This window comes from Lactuca virosa, chromosome 4, assembly GCF_052849685.1.
Source record: "Lactuca virosa cultivar CGN04683 chromosome 4, Lactuca_virosa_CGN04683_v6, whole genome shotgun sequence".
NCBI lineage: Eukaryota > Viridiplantae > Streptophyta > Magnoliopsida > Asterales > Asteraceae > Lactuca > Lactuca virosa.
The window spans coordinates 29,888,757-29,894,756 of record NC_136429.1 but is presented as its reverse complement, the minus strand read 5'-3'; positions in this window follow the sequence as shown (position 1 = coordinate 29,894,756).

Sequence of the window (6,000 nt, the reverse complement as noted above, 5' to 3'; positions counted from 1 at the left end):
TTTGTATTAGTTTGTATGTTCATGCTAATTTCTTGAAGATTGATGATTTGAATTATCTTGTTCTTATGAGGTTCTTAGATTAATAGAAAAGTTGTGTGAAATAGTTGTTTTCAATCCATTTTAATCTAAGAGTTGATTCCAAAGTGTGCTTTTGTAACTTGTCCTCAAGTTATATGAAAAGTCACATTTAAGAATCATAAAACTCATAAAAGTTGGCAAAGGTTACAAAATGAAGAGTCTAGTTCTAATTAAATGGTTTTATGACTCCATAACTTGTCCTCAAGTTATGGAGGTTCAAGAGTCTCTTCATTAAATTAAAAAAAAAGTGTAACCTTAATTAGTTCCATAAGTTACGATAAAAAAAGTTATTTTTTTTATTAATTAGTTTAAAGTCTTCCATAACTTGTCCTCAATTTATGGAACTTGAAGAGTTTTTTTTTTAATTAAAACTACTTTAAACTCATAAGTTATGGAATTAATTAGTTTTGAATAGTTTCAAAACTTGCCCTCAAGTTTTGGAATTTGAAAAGTTTTCACTTATGAATACTTTAATTCCAAGTTAGCCCTTAGAATTTTAAAAGTTAAAATTCAACCCTTATACTTTATAATATTATAAGTTAATAATATTTATATATATGTATAAGAGTAAAGTCAGTCTTACTGTTAGTAGGCCTCATTCACGAAGCCGGTCTATAAGGGGGGTATAAGGTTACTACCTATAAAATGGCAGTTTAATGGGTGTCCACTCTCACCCACCGCTTCCTTGACTGGTGGAGGGTCGTTAGCCGAACGGGTAGGACAAGGACTATAATTCTCCTTTCATTAAAAGTATTAATGATGAATACTAAATAACTAAACTCTTATTAATACCCAATCTTAGTTACTTAGAAAAATGTGAATTTGGTGCTAACCCATGAAATTACACTTTGCATTTTGCTTAAGTTGTTAGTGGAGCGTGTGTGGTTAACCGGCACACTAACCTGGACTTAACAAGGTAGGCAAAGGGTAACTTAATATTTATCATAGTATCGGTGGAGCGTGTGTGGTTAACCGACACACTGATTAAGGGGTAAATATTAAGGGTACCAAGTACATTTGCATGGTTAGTCACACCTTGTTTTGTGATCCTCGGCATCCCAGTCACAAAACCTGAAGGGCACACTCGAGATTGAAACATGCCTTTGAACAGTTCAATGAATCTCAAAGATCTAGGACTTTCAAATCCAATTAAAACCTAATAAATTATTTCGTTTTTCATGGTGGAAATTGGTGAATCGTCATTCACCTACCTTCAAATATTTTATAGCTTGGATTACGGCATCCCTCTTCTAAGTTATAAAATAGTTTGTTGGGTCCTAGCCTTAATATTTCATATTGGGTGTCATATTAAGGACTTTAAATCAACTATCTTGAATATCTCCCAAAAAGATGTCTGGTCTAGACATTTATGATCTTCCCAAATCTCTTGAAACAAGCTTTCCTAAATGAAGATGATGTCCCATGGATATCATACTTCTTTCACCTCCTCCAATTATTCTCCCTAACCCACAAGTTCCTAAAAAGTTTAAGGTCACTCAAGCCCTATTGGCAAGGCAAGGTCTAGGTGTGATCACATCTTGGAGATGTAGTCACATATTGACAAGCCGGGAGAGTTGGGTGTAAAAGTCTTGAGAAAGTTGGTGGCTCAACTACTTTCTAAGTCACATAGTGAGTTCTTTTGGGAATCCTATGAAACAGACTAAGACAAGACCCTTAATGATCTTATCTATTTGCTAAGATCAACTTCCTAAAACGCTATGGACATTGACAATGATGACATTGGATATCCAATAAAGCTCTCTCTTCCCAATGGAAAGGGATCGGCCATAGTCAACTCGGTTGACCCAATGGTAAAGAGAGAGGCGAAGTCTGAGATAGTCCCATTATCAAGGGTCCATAGGTAACTATTGCCAAAGGAAGGGGCATTGGTTACGAAGCTGCCAAATTTACCTAAGGATGTTAGAGTCAATAAGTTTGGCTCTACTTCAGGTAAAGTCCATTGTGTAACTCTATTAAGTACATGCTGATTCTGATCGCGAAGATGGATTTCAATCGCATGGTTGGGTGATCAGAATTTTGGGCTATTACTTAAGAGTTATGATATTTATTGCTTAGGAATAGATAACAACAAGGTTTTCATATGGATTGTAAGGATAAGTTTTTCCGCAAAGTTTTAAAATAAAAGAAAAAGGTTTTGATTTTATTTATTTTAAGTATCCTTACAATGGCATTTGTGAAAAGTTGTTGCTTATAAGATTCCATTGATAGCAATATTGGAAAAATGGATTTGATTCTTTCGGTTGTGGTAGTGTCTAATATTACCAAATAAGGAAAGATTCTCATCACCCAAGGTTCAATTGGACCGAAACTTGGAATCATGCAAGTTGTATAGTATGATGAATGAGAACTTTCAGCTTGGAAAATTAAGACTAATTCCTTATGTGAATAAGGAAAGGACTAAGGGATCGAGTACACATTCTTGTGCACTGGTCAAGTCCACCACAAAAGATCAAGAAGACTATTCGTCATGATTTACTTAAGTTCAGTAAATATGGTTATACTTATAAGTTTAAGTATAAGTCTGTAGCATTGGAGAAGTTTCAATGTGAGACAGAACGAATAAGAAGAATCAAAGTATGGCAGAAAGATAAAAGTTTCTCAAATATGAAAAGATGGGAGAGTACTTTAGTATCATGTTTATGATCATCTTAATGATTAAGATACCATATCACAATTGGTCCTCTAAAGTCATCTTAGTGCATTCTTATGACTAAGAAGAGGAGTCATGAATTGTTGAAATGGTTAAATCAAAAAGATGAGTCATACTTCGTTCCAAAACAATTCTTAGAGTCATACTCCAAGATTGTAACTTGAGTGACATATCTTAAAGAGGGTTTGTTAACACTAGTCAAATGTAAGAGCAAAAGGTTATCTACTTTTGTACATTTGAAATTGGTAAGTTGTGATGTTTTGGATAAAACAGAGACCAACTTAGGCCAATTGTGTAAAGTGTTAGTCTTGATAAAGAATCCGCACTATCTTTTGAATATTTGACAAGGGAGTCTTATATGTCAAAAGGACAGTGGGAGTCTTAAAGCTCTTGAAAGTTTCAAGACTTAATCAAGAATAAAACCTAAAGTCCTTCACTAGCACACGACTTGAGGTTTATAACCTATCGTGTTGAAAATTTTGTGCCTATTCAAGTTGGCTTTGCATAGGAGTTCTGAGAGTTCTCAATTGGTTGCACAACTACTTGGAAGCAATGGCAGGCACCTAAGCTGCCAAATGGCAAGAATTTAAGATTGCACAAGTTTAATCAATATGAGTTTGGATTTGTCATTATCCTTGTCTTGTGACTATGGTTTTGACGATTCACATGGATAAGAACACATACACCATAAAATCTAAGGGTCATAAGGTTTCTCTCCGATTCATGAAAATGATGGTGAGGAAACACTTCCACCAAGTAGATTTGAAGCAGATGGCAAAAGGTCTAAACAATTGAGACTATGATTACGGCATCCCTTTTCATAGTTCTGAAATTCTTTAGACACACATGCATGCTATCTAAAGAAAGGTGTATGATTTTGATAAAGTTTTATCAAAGCATCTCGTATCAGAAATCTGAACTTTGGTAAGAAAGTCAATAAAGTATTGATTTCTAGAAGTCCAGTTGATTTCTGAGTACATGTCAAAGCTAGTGGGAGCATAAGTGTTATGCTAATAATCATCATGTTAGTGGGAGCATGATAATTATTGTTAGTGTTGCAAGCTAGCAATGTTAATTATAGAAAACAAAAGTTTCAATTCGTGAGGCTGCAGGAATTGAAAAAGTTGTTTTGCTATAATTAAGGGAGAGGATATACTTCATTTCAGTTCTAAAGGCCTAGATTGAGACCTTAATCATCTTTAGTCAAGAATATATATATGAATTTCATGTTGGATTGGTTCAACTTAAGGAAATTCTATATATTGCGTTCTCAAAATTCGATTATGATTACGGCATCCCTCTTCATAGTCAAATTTTGAAAAACATGGCAAATAAAAATATTGTAGCAAAAGACTGGTCTAGAATCATGTCTTTATGTGAGACATCATGAATCGTGTACCATTTGCTTTGGGTACAGGATCGATTGCATGTGCTATAATATTTGTCATTTCTAAATTTTTCCAGATGCCCAAAGGCATTAAGAAGGGAAAAGGTCTAGAATTGAATATGACTAAAATGATTAAGCAATTGTCGAGGACAATCTGAGGTTTACCAAAGATTGGTTGCTCAGGGACAGTTGGAAGTATAGTGCTAATTTTGGAAGGACCATATTAACATATTCTGAAAAGAGGCATCTCTTATTCAGAAGTGATAGTCAAAATGAGAATATGGAGTTGTCTCCATAGGTGGAAGTTATCTATGTAAGATTAGAAAACTTAATGCAAGAAGCATGTCCAAAGCAATGTACTTTGAATATGAGACTTAGTTTCCATGGAGTTGATCTCCATTGGAATACCTTATAATGACTGTTGACAAGTCTTTGTGACTTTGTACATATTCATTATAGGAGGGTCAGTGCATATAAGTTTAAAATCTAAACAGATTTCGATAAATGATAGGAATTTCAAATTCTCACATTTTTCGATAAGGATTTGGGAGTGTGAAATTAGAATCATTGAAATCATGTTCAATTGGTTTATTTCACAAAGTAAGGATCATAGACAAACATAGAGTGCATACTTGGTGTATGGTAAAGCTATTGTTTAAGAAAAACATAGTGTACATGCTTGGAGCATGGGTCAACTAGTGTTTTTAATTCAAGTATAAAGTTGATAAAACCGAAACAATGAATAATGAGTAATCAGTATGGTGATAAATAAAAGTGTTTATTTTTATTCATAGGGTTTGATACCATATTTGATTCATTTATTCTTGTGTTTCACTTTGCATGTTTTGACTTCCAGAATAACTAAGTCGCTCTTCCTGGATGATTAAGTTATTCAAACCATCCACAGTCGGTCATATGTTGGAAGAAGATATGAATCAAGACTGTCATGGGTTGGTTTGTAGAGGTCCAAGTTGGTGGACAAAGTGGTGCTACAACACTCATGAGTGCTCATAAGTTCTGAGTATTGGATTCAACTCACGCTCATTTGAATCACTTCATGGATTTTATCACGAGTGATCATGAGACGATAATATCTTATATTCTTAAAACCTAGAGATAAGAGTTGTTACTATGAGTTGGTTATACATTGATTGCACGGAAACGCATTGGTAACTCGATGTTATAAAACGTGCCTTTGTGTATGATTCAACAAGTAGTAGAACAAGCCATATGAGTCGAAGTTTATCCATTCCTTTTACCTTCGGGATAAAAGCGATATCTGTGGGCCCCTCGATGATTTAAAGATGATACATGTGAGTGCTTGGCCAAGCCAGGACTGATTTGATTTGTTCAATCAGTCAGTCATCATGAATCGGAAATCGGGAAACAACAAATGGACAGAGAGAATGATTGATAATCCATGTCTCAGTCCATATGATATCTAGAATGGAGGAATATATGATCCCTTATCTAATGGACAAGTCATTGACAAAGGTCAGAGTGCATCGACAAGGTCAGAGTTCGACAGAAGCTTTTGAGAGCTACGATTGCTGATCGGTTCCTGAAATCATACGCAATAATAGTTTTAGACTTATCCAAGTGGGAGACTGTTGGATTAATGTCTAAGTCCATAACTATAATTGGTAAGACTTGACCCGACCCGGCATGGTCCATTTGGGTTGCATGGCATCATGTATTTGGAGTGACTATAATGAGAGAAATAACACTTAAGGTTGGTTAATATATTATAAGTTCTAATATATTAGTAAGGTTATTTAATTAGTATTGATCAAGAATTAATTTGGAATTAATTAAGTGATCAAAAGAACACTAATTAAATAAATGGGTTGATTGTGTAAATCAT